Genomic DNA, 22,162 nt, shown 5'->3' with positions numbered 1-22,162 from the left:
TGTCGAGGTCGCCTTCTCCTGCTCTTCGACGTCGAGAAAAGGACTTTGTTTCCCCTTCACCTTCAGTGTCTCCTCAGGTGACTCCGGCTCAATCTCCTTCATATAAAGGGACTCCAGAGCAGACATCGACGCTGAGATTTTCACCGACTCCAGATGGTGTTGAATCCGGCTGATACAGAGGTTCCTCCGGCTCTGGCAGCTCCACCTGTGTCTCCAGCGGCTCCAACTCCAGATGTACCTTGTTCAGATCACGAACCAGCTCCATACCCTCAGTTTCCAACGCCGGGTTCCGATCCGTCGCATTTTCTGAATGCTATGTATGGCGTGTTCGCCAGGGCCTCGTACCCTTCCGGTGCACCTTCGGGTCCCATGGGTCCTATGGCGTTTAGTTTGGGTGTGCCTCATCAGTATCCTCAGGCCCCCTTTATGCCGTTCATGCCAGTGACGTCGTCCTGGCACTTTCCGGCTCCGAGGATGTCAATGCCGTATGGTCAATCCCCGGCTCCATCCCGTGAAGCTTCTCAAATTCAATCAGCGCCGGCTACTGTAGTGGATCCACCTTCGACGCCACTCCCGGAGTCTTTGACGCCACATGCGGCACGGCCGACGCTGCAATCGAAGATGCACTCGAGGAGAGAAGTGCAGAGATTATTGGAGGAGCAGCAGTACCAGTCTGAAGAGAGGGAGGAAGGAGAAGTGTATGACACAGGAGATGTGTTTGAGAACTTGTGTGACGCAAGTGGACTTTACACTTCTCCGGAGTGGGACCTTGCTTTTTAGAAGGCTTCCCCCTCGAAGGATGTTGCTCCTTATCATACGGGTATTAGGAAGGCTGCGGAGCTTTTGGATTTGCAGCTTCCTATGGCGGAGTATAAGCCTAATCTTCTCACATCTGAAAGAAATAGGTTAGTGTTAGATTCCTTACCTTAGAACAGTGGTTCCCAAACTTTTGACTCCTGAGGACCCCCATTGAGTCACCACTGGAAGCCGGGGACCCCCAAGCAATTTGTATGAGTTAAATTTCAAACATTAAAACAGTAATTCGAAAAATATACACAAGTGTGCACACAAAACAAATACTCAAAGTACTAAGGGCCTCATTCATGAGAAATGACTCATCGCTGCATGAAAGCAGCGATGCGTCACTTCTCAGTGCGCACTCCTTGCGACATACCTGATGCGTCATATTTAATGTATGACGCATCATGTCGCAAGGACTTACAGATACATCAGTATTTCTGACGTATCTGTAAGCGCAAAAGTGACGCATTGCTGGAGTGTGTCACAAAAGTGACTCAACTCCAGTAATGTGTCCTTTCACATGGGACAAGCCCCATGTAAAAAGGGCCTGCGTCAATCTTACGCCTTCTGTGAGGCAGGCACAGGATTTTGAAACAACAACTTACTAGAAGTGACGCAGTGAAATCTCATAGATTTCACTGCGTCACTTCTACGAGGCTTTTTGCAGGGGAACGCCCTCCCTGCATACATTATACCTGACGCAGGTATAATGTAGCGCAGGGGTTTACAAAGTGACGCATCTGCTTAGATGAGTCACTTTGTAAATAGTGCGCAACAGGTGGCATGTTTTACGCCACCGATGTGTCACAAAAAGTGACGCATCGGAAGCGCAAAACTGACGCAAGGCCTCATAAATGAGGTCCTAAGGATTTTGGGGCCAGAAGTACGACCATTTCATTTAGCGCCTCACAATTGGTGACACATTGCGAGTGGCAAGTTGGGAGTCGCTAAATGAAATGTACAACAGTGTGTTTAACACTGTTTGGGATTCCCAATGGGGTCGCCAATTGCGAGGTTCATTAATATTAATGAGCCTCTCGCAATTTGCGAGCCCTTTGGGAATGCCAGCCCTCCCAGCGATGCTGGCCTGCTGGGCTCTGCAGGCCACCATGTCTCGGACTGCTTTTAAATAAAGCAGTTTTTTTGAAAAAAATGCAGCCTGTTTACCATGCATTAAAAAAAAAAAGAAAATGAAACTTTTGTTTTCATTTTCTAAGGGCAGGTAGAGGTCCCTGGGACCACTGCCTGCCCTTAAAAATTTTTTTTGCATGCATTTGCAAAGGGGAAGGGGTCCCCTGGGGACCCCTTCCCATTTGCGAATGCATTACCATCTACTTGAAGTAGGTGGTAATTGTGACTGTTTTGCGACTGCAAAACATTTGTACATGGTTTTGAGACGGATGTATGACGTTACAACGCATACCATTACAACTACCTACCATTACAACGCGACCATTACAACGCATACCATTACAACGCATAGCGCTTAGAGGTGCTGGATAGTGGTAAGTATAATTTACTATTCCAACTCCAGTCCCCTGTGGACACTAGGGAAGATGTTGGATAGTAAATTAAACTTATTCCCTATCCTAGAGCGCCCCCCAGCGCAATGCGTTGTAATGGTATGCTTTGTAAAAGTTGCGTTGTAATGGTAGGTAGTTGTAAAAGTTGCGTTGTAACAGGTGTATACCTTTTGGGACTCGCTATTTGGAAGGGAATGCCCCTTCCAAATAGCAAGTTGCAAAACCTATTTAGAGAGTCGCAAACAAATTGCGACTCGCGAAATAGGCTATGTACATGGCCCAATGGTTTTTTGCATGCGCAAACGGGTTCGCGAACCCGTTCACGCATATAAAAACAAATCGTACATCTGGCCCGTAGTATTTTATATTGAAGTAATAGCCCCTCTGTCACATGTGTTTCATTTCTTTTATAGCAACTCTCATACCTTTGTAGGATGTCAGAGCACTTTACATCACACACATATAGAGACATTGAATCATACATGTAAATCAGTGTGTATATAAAATGTTTAAAGAGTGCTAGGGCTGAAAAAGCACAAACTCAGGATTCAGAACATAACACAGTGGCTAGCATTGACTTTAACATTAAAAATGTATTTACACCCAAATATATCTTTTTAGCAGCATCAGGATAATGAATAACTGGGACAAAATATAAGTTACTAACTGGTACCATGCAGTTTGCAAGCAGCTCTTTGATGACAGTTTATAGGTCCCTCTGCTAGATTACGATTCTCACTTATGAAGTGCACAGTAACAAAAGAAACTCTGTGACAAAAGCAGTAACCACGAACCTAGGCACATAAAATACTGCTTTTTAAGATGCATGTTACACGTTCTTTGCAGTAGGCACATTAACCCTTTGTGCTACATTAGTTAAATCAAAGCTGCCACTGAACAACACTCTCCTTGCTCTCCAACAGGTACATTAATCACAGGCATTCTCTTGACACTTTTATTGTTGCTGGAAAGCTACTAAATATACAAGAAACATTTCTGTGCTTTTAAAACTGTTGCCTACGGACCCCCTGGGAATGTGTCACAGACCCCTGGGGGTCCGCAGACCACAGTTTGGGAAACACTGCCTTAGAATATCCCCAGGCGTCAGACTGGATCCGGAAAGGTTTGCGCAGCAGTACCCTTGCGCGTCGGTAGGCGCAGCGTGGCTCCGCGGCCGTCGTCGGCGTCGTTGGTGCCGTGATGACGCCGTCGGAGTACTTAGATGCCGCCCTCGCGCGCTGACGTCAGATCTTTTTTTTTCATCTTTGGCAAGCGCAGATCCAGGAAAAGCCGAATTCTTAGTCATTTTTTGACTAAACTTTTTCGATCATTTTTGATCACTTTTCGAGTCTTTATGACTCTCGGTGCCGGTAGGGATGCCCGGGTTCAAGCCCTGTACCGATGACTGATGTCGGTTACCGATCCCCACCGCTGGTGCCGCTATTGCCTTGGGGCTGACCACGACAACAAGTCGTGCCCCGACTGCTGGGCCCTGACATCGAAGGCTAGGCGGGAGAGGTCCTGTAAGCGCCTCGAGATCCGGCAGTTGGCCCGCGCCGCTCACAGTCCCGGTCAAGGAGGGGGTCAAGGGACCGGTTGTGGGGCCACAGTCGTCGAAGCTCGGCGAGTCGTCACCATTAGTCGGGCTCCAAGTCCTCAGGTAAGAGGCACAAGAAGTCGAAGAGGCGACACCGCCCACGCGGCTCCACCGGAGCCGCAGGCGTCGCGGCCTGCTCCATACCCGCCGGTCCCTGGGCCGGAAGCGACGCCGGAGGAGATCGATGCCTTCCTCATAGCCATGAGGTCGCTCTCTCCTTCGTCGGGTTCTGCAGCGCCTTTGGGCCCCGTGGTCCCGGCTGGGAGGCCAAGCGGCCGGGTGCTTTGGCCCCGGTGCTGTCGGGTGCTTCAGCCCCGGCTTCGTCGGTGACTTCGGTCCCGGCACCGCAGGGCCCCGCTGGATCCGGTTCCGGATCGCCATTGGTCGACCTTACGACCCCGTCGGCGTCGACCCCTAGGGTGTTGCCCGCGGCGCCGTCCCCGGACGGTGCCATCCCTGGTTCTTCCCTCGGTCCGGATCCGGCGTCGCTCGACGCCGCATTCGACGCCAGCGGAAGAGCAATTCTTCTATGATCCGGCTCCATCCTTTGCACCTGATTTTCAGGAGATGGAGGGCAAGGGTGACTGGGAGGGGTCTGAGGACCCTCTGACACCAGCGTGTCAGTCATTTCTGATAGATACATCTGCCTTGTGGATTCCTCACCTTGTGAATATCCCCCTTGCGCCAGCAATGTTCGGAAAATTCTTTGTAGCACGCCGGCGTGGTCGACGTCATAGGAGCACGGCATTGCGCGCGACTCCGTCTGACGTCACCGACTCCTCATAAGGCCCATGTCGGCGTGATGACGTCAGTTCCCTTTTTTCCGCGTCGTCGACGCTAACGGTTTCTGGGATCTTCTGCGATACTTTGAGTATCTTGTTGCTATTTTGTGTAACTGTTTCTCTTTTGAGATTTTCTTCTTCGTCGAGGATGTCGTCGAGGAAGACGGGGTTCAAGCAGTGTGGTTCCTGTGCCCGAATGATGTCGATCACTGATCCGCATTCCGATTGTCTGTGGTGTCTTGGGTCGGACCATGATGTTAAGATCTGTCGTTCCTGCTTTAAGATGAACCCTAAGGCCTTATGACAGCGGGAGGTGAAGCTTCTTCTTGCGAAGGTGAAAGAAAGAGAAGCTGGAAGGTCTTCGAGGTCGGTTTCCAGGCGCTCGAAGATCCAGAGAGAGGTCGAGGTCTGGATCCAAGTCGGCTTCGGGTCATGCTTCGAGCTCCTCGAGGAAGAAGCACAAGAGGAGTAAGCATCGCTCTAAACATCACTCTGGCAAGGAGTCTTCGGATTCGAAGAAGAAGTCTCGTAAGCATCATAAGGACTTCGTGTCTCCTTCTCCGATGCAGTCTTGTGGAGGTTCTCCTGTTCAGGAGCAGGAACCGGATCTGGAGTCGCACCATTCTTCGGTGCATGATGAAGAAGAGGTTCCTCGAGCTCCGACTCCGGATGTGGAGCCCGAATGTCAAGAGGACCAGGGTGCACCTTTGCCGGATCAGCCTCCTTCGGAGCGGCCGTTGGGTTCGTACCCTCCCTTTCCTGGTCCAGGACAGGACCCCTCGCAATTTCTAAATGCCATGTTTGGTATTTATGCGAGGGCAATGTTCCCCACTGGCGCACCGGTTGGTCCCATGGGTCCATTGTCTTTTAATTTAGGCGTACCACAGGCTTACGCCCCAGCCCCCTTTATGCCGTTTATGCCGACGCCTTGTGCTCCTTGGCTCGGTACGGCGCCGCCGAGGTTGTCGACTTCGCATGCGGCTTCGCCGACTCCGGATCGACCTCGTGGGGATTCGGATCGCGGTGCTTCCTGTCCTCAAGCTCCTCGTTCGACGTTGGCTCCGGCTCCGTCAGAGTCTTTGCCGGATCCATCGACTTTGGTCCGCATGGAATGGTCGAGGCGCAGGGCTCAGCGCCTCTTGGAGGAGAAGGAGTATATGGATTCCGAGGTTGAGGAAGGAGAGCTACAAGAACAGGGGGATTGTTTTGAGGACCTCCAAAGCACTAGTGGCCTGGAACTTTCTCCTGAGTGGGGTTTGCCATCTGTTTCGGATACACCATCCAAGGACGTTGCTCTCTATCACGTCGTGATTAGGAAGGCTGCGGATTTGCTCGGTTTGACTTTGCCCACTGTTGAGTACAAGCCCAACATCCTCACGGAGGTTTTACATTCGCCTTCTTCTATAATAGAGCCTACTCTTCCATTCACTGACGCATTGACTGAGCCTATAAAGGAGGTTTGGAAGAGGCCTTTGACTGCTCCTGCGGTTTCCAGGTCGGTGGCAAGGCGCTACAGGGTGGCTCCTGGTGACCCTGAATTTCTTTCTTCACATCCTTCTCCGGAGAGTCCTGTGGTGCAGGCCGCTGGTTCCAACAGGTCTGCAGGTTTATTCCCTCAGGTGCCGGCAGACAAGGACTCTAAAAAATTGGACCAGTCTGCGAAAAAGATTTTCTCCTCGGGTAGCATGGCTTTAAAATCTACTAATGCTACTTGCCTGTTGGGGAGATATGTTCATGCATTGATGGACTCTGTGAAACAACTCTCATCTAAACTTCTAGAGGATGATAGGAAGAACTTTAATGAAGTGGTCTCCGATACTCAGGCTGCAGCCCGTATGGTAATACAGAGTGGCATGGACACGGTGGACTCTGTTGCCAGGATTATGGGCTCTACTGTTGCAACCAGAAGAGCCGCATGGCTTAAATCTTCTGATTTTTCTACTGATGTACAGTCTACCTTGTTGGACTTAAATTGAAAAACAGAAGAGGGGCCCTGAATCTAAGGCTTAATATCAAGGAGGGGAACAACCCGCGAGGGCGAGAATACTGGAAAGAAGAACATGAAAGGGGTGTTCCCTAAATGCCAGGAGGACACAGTTCTACTCATACATTCAACTAGCCCACACAACCACAAGGAGAATTTATTTATTCAAAAATATATATATTTTTTTAATATAGAGCATTTTCATAGAAAACTAATTTCATTTGAACAGTGTAGCAACATCTGTTAAACATTTCATCATTAAATACAGGACTTAGGTTAAAAAACTAGGACACACCAAAATGATTCAAAAAAGGCACAAAGTACATTCACTCCTTCACTCAAACACACTTCTTGTACAACCAGTTACACATACAAACAATCACATACATATCACCACACACAGAAGCGCCGACGCGCGTTTCGGACGAGTGCCAATACAGGCTTCCTTCATCAGGGCTCACTTGGGATCGAATTATCAGACATAAAGAATGACGTCTGACAGAAGGGTCCTCGGAAGCAGTCCTAGTAACAGCAAGGGCTGTGAGAGGGAATTCGAAAGGCCCTCAGCAGAGGGGCCCAAGGGGAGGTTCTAATAATTCGCAGCAGTAAGCCTCAGCGAGATCAAACTGGTGTAAACATTCACTGAGCAGCAGGGATTCGAAAAGTCGTTAATTCAGGGGCTTGAAAAGGATCCAAGAATGCCCCAGGGGAGGAGCTGAAGAAATGCAGCAAGTCGTAAAGGGGAAAGGTACAGCCAAGGTCTCTTATCGAGGACCGGTGTATCCAATAGTAAGCTCCAAACAGATAAAGATGCCAGTGGGGGGGACCAGGTAAAACAGATAACGGACCTTAAGTATCGATTGTCAAGAGTCTTCACGGTCGGGGAAACAGCTCTGAAAACCCCATGCTTAGGGTCCGGCTCCACAGAGGGATATAATGAGATAAGCCTGAAAAAATCTTCCGGCGCGTAAGGTTCAGGAGCCGTCAAAGTAGCTGCGAGCCTTCCTCTCCCTGCGGCGGCGGAATCCACCGCCGCAGGGAGAGGAAGGCTCGCAGCTACTTTGACGGCTCCTGAACCTTACGCGCCGGGAGATTTTTTCAGGCTTATCTCGTTATATCCCTCTATGGAGCCGGACCCTAAGCATGGGGATTTCAGAGCTGTTTGCCCGACCGTGAAGACTCTTGACAATCGATACTTAAGGTCCGTTATCTGTTTTACCTGGTCCCCCCCACTGGCATCTTTATCTGTTTGGAGCTTACTATTGGATGCACAGATCCTCGATAAGAGACCTTGGCTGTACCTTTCCCCTTTACGACTTGGTGCATTTCTTCAGCTCCTCCCCTGGGGCATTCTTGGATCGTTTTCAAGCCCCTGAATTAACGACTTTTCGAATCCCTGCTGCTCAGTGAATGTTTACACCAGTTTGATCTCGCTGAAGCTTACTGCTGCGAATTATTAGAACCTCCCCTTGGGCCTCTCTGCTGAGGGCCTTTCGAATTCCCTCTTACAGCCCTTGCTGTTACTAGGACTGCTTCCGAGGACCCTTCTGTCAGACGTCATTCTTTATGTCTGATAATTCGATCCCAAGTGCGCCCTGATGGAGGAAGCCTGTATTGGCACTTGTCCGAAACGCGCATCGGCGCTTCTGTGTGTGGTGATATGTATGTGATTGTTTGTATGTGTAACTGGTTGTACAAGAAGTGTGTTTGAGTGAAGGAGTGAATGTACTTTGTGCCTTTTTTGAATCATTTTGGTGTGTCCTAGTTTTTTAACCTAAGTCCTGTATTTAATGATGAAATGTTTAACAGATGTTGCTACACTGTTCAAATGAAATTAGTTTTCTATGAAAATGCTCTATATTAAAAAAAATTAAAATATTTTTGAATAAATAAATTCTCCTTGTGGTTGTGTGGGCTAGTTGAATGTATGAGTAGAACTGTGTCCTCCTGGCATTTAGGGAACACCCCTTTCGTGTTCTTCTTTCTACCTTGTTGGACTTGCCATTTGATGGGACAGGCCTCTTTGGTAAGAAAGCGGATGTGGCCCTGGAGAGATTCAAGGACAGCCGGGCGACGGCGAGGTCTTTGGGCCTTCAGGCAAGGGGTTCTGCAACTAGGAAATTTAGGGGATTTGGCAGATCCACTTTTCGTTCCTATAAACAAGATCATCAGCAGCAGCAGCGACAGAACCCTCTGTATAAGACATACAGAGGAAAACAAAGGGGACGTGCTCGTGGTCGCCAGGCCTCCTCCTCCTCCTCTTCCTCTAATAATCAACCCCCTCCCTCAACAGCAAAGCAGCCCTAAATCCGCCATTCTGGATCATGTGGGTCCGGTAGGGGGTCGGCTTACTCATTTTCTACTGGATTGGGAATCGGTTACATCAGATCTTTGGGTTCTCAATCTCGTAGAAAATGGGTATGCACTTCCTTTCCAGGAGTTCCCTCCCAATTACCCTCCTTGCCAGGGTTATTGTTAGGAGGACCACCTGCTTCGCCTGCAGGAAGAAGTTCTGGCTCTGTTCAGAAAAGGTGCGATAGAGGTGGTCCCGGAGCAGGAGAGGGGTCAGGGGTGCTACTCCCGATATTTCCTGATCCCCAAGAAGGATGGCAGGTTACGACCAATCTTGGACCTCAGGATTTTGAATCTCTACCTCAAACAGGAGAAGTTCAAAATGCTCACGCTTGCGCAGGTTCTTCAAGCGCTGTTGGAAGAAGACTGGATGGTGTCAATCGACTTGCAGGATACGTATTTTCACATCCCAATCCTGAAGTCGCACAGGAAGTATCTCCGTTTTACGGTGGGATCGCAACACTACCAGTTTGCGGTCCTTCTGTTTGGACTTACTACTGCGCCTCGAGTTTTCACCAAGGTGATGGCGGTGGTGGCTGCGCATCTCAGGAGGTCGGGGATTCCTGTGTTCCCGTATCTAGACGACTGGCTGATCAAAGCGGAGTCGCCCGAGAAGGTGCTTCATCACCTGCAAGAGACATCGCAGCTGTTGTACAGATTGGGTTTTTCGATAAACGTGCCCAAATCTCACCTGGTGCCCTCCCAGCGCAACCTGTTCATAGGTGCAGTACTGGACACAACTGTGTGTCATGCATTCCCTCCTCCTCAAAGGATTCGCGACATACAGGAGATGATTCCTTTATTTTACAGTGGAGAGGTTGTTCCAGTCCTGAAGGTCCTTCGCCTGCTCGGTCTGATGGCTTCTTGCATTCTGTTGGTCAACCATGCACGCTGGCACATGAGGGCGCTCCAGTGGTGCCTCCGCAGGCAGTGGTATCAGCACAACGGAGATCTCAGGGAGTCAGTGAAGATATCCAGAGAAACTGCAGCGGATCCGTCTTGGTGGGGCGTGGAAGGCAATCTGTCACAAGGAAAGCCTTTTCAGCTACCACAATCCGTGGCCACGGTGATAACAGATGCATCCACTCTAGGGTGGGGTGCTCATCTGGAGGATCTGGAGGTCAAGGGTCTTTGGTCTCCAGAGGAAAGGTTGCTTCACATCAACCTTCTAGAGTTGCGGGCGATACGTCTGGCGCTCAAGGCCTTCCTCCCTTCCCTTCGCGGTCAGTCGATCCAAGTCCTGACGGACAATACGACCGCGATGTGGTACATCAACAAGCAGGGAGGAGTAGGGTCGCAGTGTCTCTGCAAAGAGGCTCTGCGTCTCTGGTCCTGGGTTCAGGATCATCAGATTTGTCTGGTGGCAAATCATCTGGCCGGAGTTCTGAACGTTCGTGCAGACGTTCTCAGTCGGCAGTTCTCTGCCGACCACGAGTGGAGGCTTCACCCAGAGGTTGTTCACGACATCTTTCAGATGTGGGGAACTCCTCGGGTGGACCTGTTTGCCACTTGCGAGAATGCTCACTGCCCGTCATTCTGCAGTCTCCAGTATCCGATGCAAGGAGCATTGGGGGACGCGTTTCAGTTGAGCTGGGTGTAGGAGAGTAGGGTCTGCAATCCTATGATCACCCCAGATTTTTGCTTTTTGCTTCACTGGTTTACGACTTCCCTGGCTGTGGGCCTGCTAATCAGACCCACAGCCTAGCTGTTCTCTCACTAAATTGACACGTGTACCTTAGGTGCATTTACCAATTGGTACTGGGCCACCTTATCAGACCCTGTAACTCAGGGCATAGGTGTACCCAGGGCCTACCTGGGGCTGCAGCATGTATTATGCCACCCCTGGCTGGCCATCCAAATCTGACACAACTGGCTGCACGACAGCTGGGGCAAGGTGGTGTAATCAGCCTTTGCTTTAGATATAGTATTCCTATATCTAACCCTAAAATGGACACATGTATTCCTATCAGTCACTCCTATGGCAGGCATTATCAATCCTGAAGGCAGAGTGCTTGGAATTATGTGAGATGATGCTCTGGCATGAGTTGAGCCCGTTTGCAGCTTGCGGAACCAAGTCCTAATAGCTGTTCCATGATAACGCATACCATATACTCTTAAGTGCATTATAATCCTCGCGGTTATTTGCCAACTTTGGTATCGCTTTATCAAAACATGTCGAGTAAGGTGTCATACGAATTGGAATACTAACCCCTCGCCAATTCTGGCGACGGGGTTAGCATTCCACCCTTCTAGAGGGACACGACATGTATGTAACTGTGAACCCCGGTTAAAGTTAACTCGAGCCTCAGCATCACAAAATGGATGCTGCCACCACAGACACAAGTCTGTCCTCCTGCTGCTGGGAGTCCTTCCAGCGAGGAGAGCTTGGACAAAGGGTTTCCTGTCAGGGGCGGTGCTAGCACCATCCCAGACAGGGTTTTGTGTATCCTAGGTAGGCAGGGTTGAATAGGAAGGTGACTGCAAGTGGCACCCCGGTGCTCACTATGCATCTGCCGGCTTGAACCAGTTCCAGGGGCACACCAGCCCCTGAGCTGGGGAAAGTCCGGACAGGGGAGAGGGGTGTAACCACCCCCCTTCCTGGTCCCACCCATGGGCAGGACCTAGTCCCGTACCAGCCCCTTTTTTTAGAATAAAGGTGGGAGCGGGGACCCTTCCAAATTAGATCTTCTTTGAATCCTGAAACTACTTTCTACAAAAGGAACTCAAGACTTCTTCTTAAGATTTCTCCCTTGTGACTAAGGAGTAGTGACCCTGCAGCAGCAGGCACCACCTAAGTATCTTGCGGTTAGCTGAAACGTCCTTCCTCCGGAACCAGACTGCCCAGCTCGACGAGACCCAGACTCCCTGCCCTCTCTGACCTCAACCTGCCTCTACAGCACAGCTGAGAACCGTAGGTGCGACGAGACCAGAGGACCCGGTGATCATCAGAACCAGCACGACACTGAACCAGCATGACCACCGAGGGACCCTCGAGTGGGTGCACTGGGGTAAGAGAAGCCCCAACCCCAAGCAGCACGAGCACCAAAGTCCAGCCCCCCAGCATCCACCAGATCTGCGTGGGGCCCTTTTGCTCCTGGGTTGCTGCTACGTTGTCCGGTCACTTGCCCGTTGGCTAGTGACCCTCCAGACGACGTCCTACGTTTGTTTCACCGCTGGTCTAGCTCCTCTAGACTGGCCCTAGTCTCCTCCTGAAGGGGACCTTCCTCGGACCCTCCTGGTCCACTCAAGATGCCATTTTGTGTCGCCACGTGGGCTTGCCGTAGCCAAGGCTTGTTGCCTCCTTCACCGGATCCAGCATCGCCAGCAGCAGACATCCGACGTGGGACAGCTCGCAGACCTCCAGCCTGGTCGACATCAGCGCCCCTGGTCCGTGCAGCAGCAAAATCCAGTGTCACCTCTTCGCCTGGCTGAGTGACCTCGTCCGGTGCCATCCTGGTGCCCACCTAATCACTGGCTAGTGATTCAGAACTTGGTCCCCTCTGCTTACAGGTACTCTTCTTCAGCTGATCCAGTCCTTGGATCAGCCCGGAACATCTTCACTGGTCACCTGCCAGCAACTTCCACTTCAGGCTCCTGGTTCGTCAACGAGGATTCCCGACGACACTTGAACCCTATGCAGCCACAGCCCCTGGGCTAGGTAAACCGAGTACCACGGTGCTCCAGCGTAGACCAACTCTCTAAGTGTCTAGATCCACTTTCGTTTTTGACCTACCTAGTCGGGTTCGCCCGAGAACACTAACTTTTGCATTTACTAGTATCCATAGACTTTGTCCCGCATTACGCGTGAGAGTTCCCACTCTGCACACGGCGTTCCTAGACCTCCTGCTTCTAATCTAAGGGTTCAGCATTGTAGGCCTAGCGATTCCAAAGTTTCTGAGAGTAGTACTTACCTGCTAGTAATTTCGCATTCCACTTTTGTAGTATATGGTTTTCCGTGCCCCTCGGGCATTTGCGTAAAATTGTGCGACTTTCAGTATTTCTTTAAAAGCTTTGTATTCTGCTTAGCGCCCTGTCCTCATAAAGAGTCCAGGGCTGTTGTGTTATAAATAAATATCCTTTTATTTTCATAACAACTTGTGTGGTGTCCTTTCACTTGGTGTTCAAGGGGTATATGTGATGGTATAACAGCTGGCTTAACACGCCCTCTAGAGTTTAGCCTAAAGACTGCTCTTGTCCATGCTACTAGGATAGCTGGTCTATAAGGTTGACTTAGAACCAATCATCAATAAGGGTCGTTTGGACTGATACATAGTGATCACTAGAATAGTGAGCACAGCATATCAGGCCAACTTCTCACATTGGTGAGCAGCGGTTGGGATTTGAGCTTGCTGTTGTTTTACCACACGTATCCTAAGAATATCATTTGAAAGATCACATAAGTACCAAGGTACATATAACTTAGCTTAGAATACTCTGAGTTCTACTGAACCAGCTGTTGTAGTTCAACAGGGCCTAGCACACCCTGACTACAACTCTTAGCAAGGGATCAGTAGGAAAACAAATAGTGTAGGTGAGTGCACCACTTACACCTCACTAGAAAAGCATGTCAGACAAAGGAGGGAACTCAGAGGCCCCCCTTGTGTCAGTTGACCCTCCACAGGTCGTCTCAAGATATGCAGCTCTTAGCTTCCAGGAGATGAGACAAGTGTGTACCTCCAGGAAGCTAAAACAGGGTTCTAACCCCATAATCCCATTCCTGATTGGTCTCTTAGAGACTTATGATGCCAGGAGGGCTTCTAGCACAGGCCCTCCTAATCCAGATGGGAGCATGCCCCCCTTAGAGGGAACCCTTGGGGACCCTGACCTCCAACTCAATGGAACAGTTAGTGAAGGAGAGGAGGAGGAACAGGAGTTGTCAGGGGATGAGGCAGACAAGGGTCAGGTAGAAGTCAGTAGACTCACCAGGACCAACTTAAGCAGGCATGAGAATGGACTTGGGGGAGCCCCAGGGCCACTTTCAGGCAGGCTTAACATTGGGAATGGACGAGTTAGGTCTCTATCCAGAGGTTCTAACAGATCCATTCGAAACAATGGCTCTCAGACTTCTTCTCACAGAGGGATGACATCCCCTCAGAGAAGAGAGCATGAAGCTAAGATGAGGGAAGTCAATCTGAGGATTGAAAGGGAAGAACTTGCCCTGGCCAAAGAGAGACTTGCCTTTGCTAGAGAGCAGAAATTGAGTGGGGCAGACCCCACTGGTGGCAGCATTTTACCTAGAGCAAGGACAGGAGTTTAGACACTAGACACCTGAGTAAGATATTGCCCCCCTTTAAACAAGGGGATGATATCCACAAATGGATAACTGCTTTGGAGAGGGCCTGCACTGTCCAGTGCGTCCCCCAGAGTCAGTGGGCAGCTGTCTTGTGGCTCTCCTTTGAAGACAAAGGTAGAGATAAGCTCCTCACTACTAGAGCTGAGGATGCTAACAATTACCAAGTCCTGAAAAATACACTGATTGATGGGTTTGGCCTAACCACTGAGCAGTACAGGTTGCTGTTCAGGGATACCCAGAAAACTCAGTCTCAGGATTGGTCTGACTTTGTGGATTGTGCCACTAAGGCTTTGGAGGGCTGGTTGCTTGGCAGTAAGGTTACTGATTACACAGGATTGTACAATCTGATCATGAGAGAACAGATTTTAAATAATTGTCAGAACCAGTTGTTGCATCAGCACTGTGTTGACTCGGATCTGACCTCTCCCCAAGAATTGGGAAAGAAGGCAGACATATGGGTCAGAACAAGGGTTAAGCAGAACCAGACTCAGAACCAGGGTAGTCAGAAGAAAGCAGACCAGAAGGGTAATAATAAGAATGAGCAAAATGACCAGAAGTCTTCGACAGGCCCCCAACAAACCAAAGAGGGTGGGGGTCAGGCTTCACAGCAGAAGAAGAAGACTCAAGAAGGCCAGTCTAAAAGGTGGTGCCAATACTGTAAAAGTGAAACTCACTGGTTTAGTGAGTGCACCAAGAAAGGAGGGCAAACTCCTACCACTGCAGCCCCTAAGGCACCTGCACCCCCTAGTACAGTCAGCAGTGGTAGTGCACCTCCCAAGGGCTTAGTTGGGTTAACCTTGGGATCTGAGGGGTATGACAACTTAGTTGGCACACTCACTCAGGCTGTCCTTGTCTGTACAGGGGATGTGGATATATCCCCTGATGCAAGTCCCAATACTTTGGGCAAATACAGGCAGACACCTTTTATAAATGGAAAGATGGCTCAGGCCTATAGGGACACTTGTGCCAGTGTCACAATGGTGACACCTAACTTTGTGGACCCTGGACAGATCATACGAGGTGCAGACTACCTAGTGACCAATGCCAGCAATGTCACTACCCACCATAGTATGGCAATTGTTGATTTCTCCTGGGGAGGGGTAAGTGGCCAAAAGAAAGTTGTGGTTAGTTCAGACCTCCCAGTTGAATGTTTGTTGGGCAATGATTTGGAGTCATCACTATGGTCAGAAGTGGAGCAGAGGACTCACATGGAAATGTTAGGCTTGCCAGCACATGTGCTTGCTGTGACTAGGTCACAGGCCAGAAGATGCCCCACTGAACAGGTGCTGGATCCTGGAACAATGGACCAGACACCTTCCAAGAAGAAGAGCAGTAGGGTTAAGGCATTGCCTTCCCCCTTGCCCCAGGTTGGGGATCAAGTCTCAGAGGAGGCTGACCTCAAAGAGCTGAGGGAAAATGAGCCTAAAGAACTTGAACCTGATCAGGTCGAGTTTCTGGGTTCAGGGGGACCCTCCAGAGAAGACCTGGGGAAGGCACAGTTAGACTGTCCTTCACTTGAACCCCTCAGACAGCAGGCTGCTGCTGAGGCTGCAGGGAACGCCACAGGTACCCACAAGGTATACTGGGATGATGGACTCCTGTACTCTGAAGCAAGAGACCCCAAACCTGGTGCAACCAGGAGGCTGGTCATCCCCTTGTCACAGAGAGGTTTCCTTCTTACCTTGGCCCATGAGATTCCCCTTGCAGGAGACTTAGGCCAGAATAAGACTTGGGACAGACTTGTCTCCCACTTTCACTGGCCTCACATGAATGAAGATACCAGGGAGTTTTGTCGCTCCTGTGTCACTTGCCAAGCCAATGGTAAGTCAGGTGGCACAACAAAGGCCCCCCTTATACCACTACCTGTGGTGGGGGTACCCTTTGAAAGAGTGGGGATTGACATTGTTGGTCCAATGGAACCCCAGACAGCATCAGGGCACAAGTTTATACTGGTGGTGGTGGACCATGCCACCAGGTATCCTGAAGCTATTCCCCTTAGGACCACTACAGCACCTGTTGTGGCAAAGGCCCTAGTTGGAGTGTTCTCCAGAGTGGGCTTCCCTAAGGAGGTTGTCTCTGACAGAGGTGCAAACTTCATGTCAGGATATCTGACTGCTATGTGGAAGGAATGTGGTGTCAACTACAAGTTCACCACACCCTATCATCCACAATGCAATGGGCTTGTTGAAAGGTTCAACAGGACCCTAAAAGGGATGATTCATGGACTACCTGAAAAGCTCAGGCGTAGATGGGATGTCCTGATACCATGCCTTTTGTTTGCTTATAGAGAAGTCCCACAGAAGGGGGTTGGCTACAGCCCTTTTGAGCTTTTGTATGGACATCCTGTAAGAGGACCCCTGTGTTTGGTGAAGGAAGGATGGGAGAGACCTCTCAAAAAGCCTGCAACCAACATAGTGGACTATGTACTTGGTCTCCGCTCCAGGATGGCTGAGTATATGGAAAAGGCTTCTAAAAACCTTGAGGCAAGCCAAGAACTCCAAAAAGCTTGGCATTACCAAAAGGCTGTCCTGACTGTGTACAAGCCTGGACAGAAGGTGTGGGTGTTGGAGCCAGTGGCCCCAGCAGCACTCAAAGACAAATGGTCTGGGCCCCACACAATCATTGAGCAAAAGGGAGAGGTCACCTACCTGGTGGACCTTGGAACTCCCAGGAGCCCCCTCAGGGTGCTCCATGTGAATAGGCGCTCAAGGCATATGTCGACAGGAAGGACATGAGCTTGCTCATGGCCACAGATGAGGGACAGGAGGAGGAGAGTGACCCTCTCCCAGACCTGCTCACTCAGTACCCTGATGATGGGTCAGTAGATGGTGTTGTTTTTTGTGGCAGCCTCTCTGAGCATCAGCAAAAGGATTGCAAACAAGTTCTTCAATCCTTTAGACATATGTTCTCTCTGACACCCAGTCAAACCAATTGGTGTACCCATGAGGTTGACGCTGGTGACAGTCTGCCAGTTAAGAGTAAAATCTACAGACAGCCTGATTGTGAGAAGTTGGCCTGATATGTAGTGCTCACTATTCTAGTGATCACTATGTATCATTCCAAACGACCCTTATTGATGATTGGTTGTAGTCAACCATAGACCAGCTATCCTAGTAGCATGGACAAGAGCAGTCTTTAGGCTAGACTCTAGAGGGCGTGTTAAGCCAGCTGTTATACCATCACATATACCCCTTGAACACCAAGTGAAAGGACACCACACAAGTTGTTATGAAAATAAAGTATATTTATTTAGAACACAACAGCCCTGGACTCTTTATGAGGGCAGGGCGCTAAGCACAATACAAAGCTCTTAGGAAAATACGCAAAGTTGTACAATTTACACAAATGCCCGAGGGGCACGAAAAACCATATACTCTAAAAGTGGAATGCGAAATTACTAGCAGGTAAGTACTACTCTAATAGGCTTTAGGATCGCTAGGACTTGACTACTGAACCTTCAGATTACTAGCAGGAGGCCGAGGGAGATCGGGTGCAGAGTGTGCACTCTCATGCGGGATGCGGGACAAAGTCTATGGATGCTAGATTTCGTAAAGTTAGTGTTATCGGACGAATCCGACTAGGTAGAGCTGAAACGAAAAAGGATCTGGACCTTTGGATAGCAAAGCTATGCTGGAGCACCGAAATGCTGAGTTTACCTAGCCCAAGGGCTGCGGATGCATAGGTCTGAAAGGACGCCGGGAATCTTCGTTGCAGTCTATGGAGCCTGAAAGAAGAACTTGCTGGCAGGCGTCCAGTTGTTGAAGTTCGAAGTGATCCAAGCCTGGATCGAAGATGGAAGACACCTGTAAGCAGAGGGGACCAAGTTCTGAATCACTAGCCAGTGATTAGATGGGCACCAGGATGGCACCGGATGGAGTCACCTCGACCAGGTGAGTGGGCGACGCTGGGCTCTGCAGTCTCACGGACCAGGAGGCTTTGTCGGCGACCAGGATGGAGGTGCGAGCTGTCCCACAATGGTATCTGCTGTCGACGTCGCTGGACCCAGGATTGGGGCAACAAGTCTTGGCAAATGCAAGCCCACGCGGTGGACTCAAAATGGCGTCTGGAGTGGACCAGGAGGGTCCGGGGTGCTCCTCTGTTGGAGGGGAGCAAGGGCCAGTCTGGACCAACCAGACCAGCGGTGTTGTCGTCGTGGAGCGTCGTCAAGAAGGCCACAAGCCAGCAGGCAAGTAGCCGGACAACGCGGTGAGCAGCAAAGAGCAGAAGGGCCCCACGCAGATCTGGTGGATGCTGGGGGGCTGGACTTCGGTGCTGAAGCTGCTCAGGGTTAGGGCTTCGCGAACCCCAAAGCACTCACTCGAGGATCCCTCGGCGGTCGTGCTGGATAAGCGTCGTGCAGTTCTGAAGATGGCCGGTCCCTCGAGGTCTCGTCACACCCACGGATCTCAGCTGGGCTGATGATGTAGGTAGAGGTCAGAGGTGCCAGGGAAGCCGGGTCTCGTCGTGCTGGTCGGTCGGATTCCTGAGGAAGGACGTGCAGCAAACCGCAGTGTTCTTAGATGGTGCCTGCGGGTGCAGGGTGACTACTCCTTAGTCACAAGGGAGAAATCTTGCGAAGAAGTCGAGAGTTCCTTTCGTAGAAAGTAATTTCAGGATTCAAAGATGATCTAATTTGGAAGGGGGCCCGCTCCTATTTTTATACTAGGAAAAGGGGCTGGCACGCGACTAGGTCCTGCCCATGGGTGGGACCAGGAAGGGGGGTGGTTACACCCCTCTCCCATGCCGGACTTTCCCCAGCTCAGGGGCTGGTGTGCCCCTGGAACTGGTTCTAGCCGGCAGATGCATAGTGAGCACCGGGGTGCCACTTGCAGTCACCTTCCTCTAAAGCCCTGCCTACCCAGGATACACAAAACCCTGTCTGGGATGGTGCTAGCACCGCCCCTGACAGGAAACCCTTTGTCCAAGCCTCCCTCGCTGGAAGGACTCCCAGCAGCAGGAGGTCAGACTTGTGTCTGTGGTGGCAGCATCCATTTTGTGATGCTGAGGCTCGAGTTAACTTTAACCGGGGTTCACAGTTACATACATGTCGTGTCCCTCTAGAAGGGTGGAATGCTAACCCCGTCGCCAGAATTGGCGAGGGGTTAGTATTCCAATTCGTATGACACCTTACTCGACATGTTTTGATAAAGCGATACCAGAGTTGGCATATAACCACGAGGATTATAATGCACTTAAAAGTATATGGTATGCGTTATCATGGAACAGCTATTAGGACTTGGTTCCGCAAGCTGCAAACGGGCTCAGCTCATGCCAGAGCACCATTTCACACGATTCCAAGCACTCTGCCTTCAGGATTGTCAAGGCCTGCCATAGGAGTGACTGATAGGGATCTGTGTGTCCATTTTAGGGTTAGATATAGGTATACTATATCTACAGCAAGGGGTGATTACACCACCTTGCCCCAGCTGTCGTGCAGCCAGTTGTGTCAGATTTAGGTGGCCAGCCAGCGGTGGCATAATACATGCTGCAGCCCCTGGTAGGCCCTGGGTACACCTATGCCCTGAGTTACAGGGTCTGATAAGGTGGCCCAGTACCAATTGGTAAATGCACCTAAGGTACACGTGTCAATTTAGTGAGAGAACAGCAAGGCTGTGGGTCTGATTAGCAGGCCCACAGCCAGAGAAGTCGTAAACCAGTGAAGCAAAAAGCAAATATCTGGGGTGATCATAGATTTGCAGACCCTACTCTCCTACACTATGTATGGTGTATTTGCACCTTCGGGTCCTGTGGGTCCGCTGGCCTTCAATTTGGGCATGCCTCAACATTATGCCCAGGCACCCTTCATGCCCTTTATGCCGACGGCGCCGCAATGGCAGTTTCCGGCACCAAGGTTTTCGACGCCGTATGTCCAGTCCCCGGCACCCTTTGGTTGCCCTTCCTCTCTCCTTATTACGGCGCCGGTTCCTGCATTGAACCCTCCTTCGACGCCAGCTCCGAAGCTGTCGGCGCCGCGTGTGGGTCCGCCGATGCTGCATCTGAAGTTGTGTTTGAGGAAAGAGGCACAGAGACTGTTGGTGGTTTCAAAGAGAAGAGGTTGAAGAAGGCGAGATTGGGGAGTCTGCAGACAATTACATTGGGCTTCATAAGGCTAGTGGCCAGGCCACCTCCCCAGAGCAAGAGCTTTCGTCTTCAAGGGCCTCACCACCTGAAGAGGAGGCTCCATATCATAAAGTTATTAGAAAGGCTGAAGAGCTTTGGACTTGCAATTGCCTATAGCAGAGTACAAACCAAATTTGCTCATAGAGGTTTTGCATTCTCCGTCTTCGATAATTGAGCCACTGTTGCCTTTTAATGAGGTTTTAACTGACCCTATCCTGGAGGTGTGCTTAAACCTACCTCTGCTTCTGCTGTGTCAAAATCCGTGCCAAGGAGATATAAGTGTGCTCCAGGAGACCCTTCCTTTCTCTCTTCTCATCCGTCCCCTAAAAGTTTAGTGGTTCAGGCGTCCTGTTCTAACCAGTCTACAGGCGGTTTTCCTCAAGCTCCTGCCAACAGTGACTCTAAAAAGTTGGAGCAATCGGCTTAGAAAGTCTTTTCTTCTTCTAGCATGGAGCTAAAGTCAACCAATGCTACCTGTTTGCTGGGACGATACATACACGCCCTGATGGATTCTGCTAAATAATTGGCTCCTAAGCTGCCTGATGAGGAGCCTGATAATTTTATGAAGGTTCTGACCAATGCAACGGCTGCTACTCGTCAGGTTATACAGTCTGGTCTTGCCACAGCTGATTCGGTGGCCAGAGTTATGAGCTCCTCCATAGTTACCAGGAAACAGGCTTGGATTAGATCCTCTCAGTTTTCTCCAGATGTGCAGGCTACTATTCTTGATCTGCCTTTTGATGGATCAAAACGTTTTGGATAGAAGGCTGATTCTGCGCTTCAGAGATTTAAAGGATAGCAAGGCCATGACAAAATCCTTAGGGTTGCAAACTCAGAAAAGGGGGTTTGGATATAGGAAGTATCGAGGATTTGGAAGGTCTTCCTTTCATAGCTTACAACAACCTCAGCAATAACGGCAGCAAAACCCTCTTTATAAATCCTAAAGAGGGAGAAACAGGGGTCGCCAACGTGGATCGGCCTGTCAACTCTCCTCCTCTACCTCCCTTGCTCCTCCTGGTAACGCAGGTAAGCAGCCCTAGATCCCCCATCCTGGAACATGTGGGTCCTGTGGGGGGTCGGCTGTCCCACTTTCTACAGGATTGGAAATTGGTCACTTCGACCTTTGGGTTTTAAATCTTGTAGAGAATGGGTACGCCCTTCCCTTTCAGGAATTTCCTCCTCCTTACCCTCCTTGCCAAGGTTTCTGTTTGGAAGATCATTTGCTTCTTCTCCAGAAGGAGGGCCTTGCCTTATTGCAAAAATGTGTGATAGGGGTGGTCCCGGAGCAGGTGAGGGGTCAAGGATGCTACTCCCGGTATTCTCTGATTCCCAAAAAGGATGGCAGGCTATGTCCGATCTTGGACCTCAGGGTCTTGAATTTTTACCTCAAACAGGAGAAATTCAAGATGCTGACCCCTGCTCAGGTTCTGCTGCAAGAGGACTGGATGGTGTTGATCGATTTGCAGGATGCGTACTTTCACATCCCCATCCTGAAGTCGCACAGGAAGTATCTCCGTTTCACAGTAGGGTCTCAGCACTACCAGTTTGCAGTCCTCCCATTTGGTCTTACTACTGCACTTTGAGTCTTCAAAAATGTGATGGCAGTAGTGGCAGCTCATCTCAGGAGGTTGGGGATTCCAGTTTTTCCTTATCTGGACGACTGGCTGCTCAAAGCGGAGTCGCCGGAGATGGTGCGTCATCGTCTGCGAG

At 50.3% G+C, this 22,162-nt stretch overlaps 1 long non-coding RNA gene across 1 annotated transcript in view; it reads left to right on the top strand.

The window, feature by feature from the left end:
* The window catches only part of LOC147703650 (uncharacterized), a 1,357,299-nt gene that overhangs the window by 664,777 nt on the left and 670,360 nt on the right, over positions 1-22,162 (top strand). The gene's annotated exons all lie outside the window — the stretch shown is intronic.

This window comes from Lissotriton vulgaris, chromosome 7, assembly GCF_964263255.1.
Source record: "Lissotriton vulgaris chromosome 7, aLisVul1.2, whole genome shotgun sequence".
NCBI classification, from domain to species: Eukaryota; Metazoa; Chordata; class Amphibia; order Caudata; family Salamandridae; genus Lissotriton; species Lissotriton vulgaris.
The sequence above is the reverse complement of the archived record's forward strand: the minus strand, read 5'-3'. Positions and strand labels throughout refer to the sequence as shown.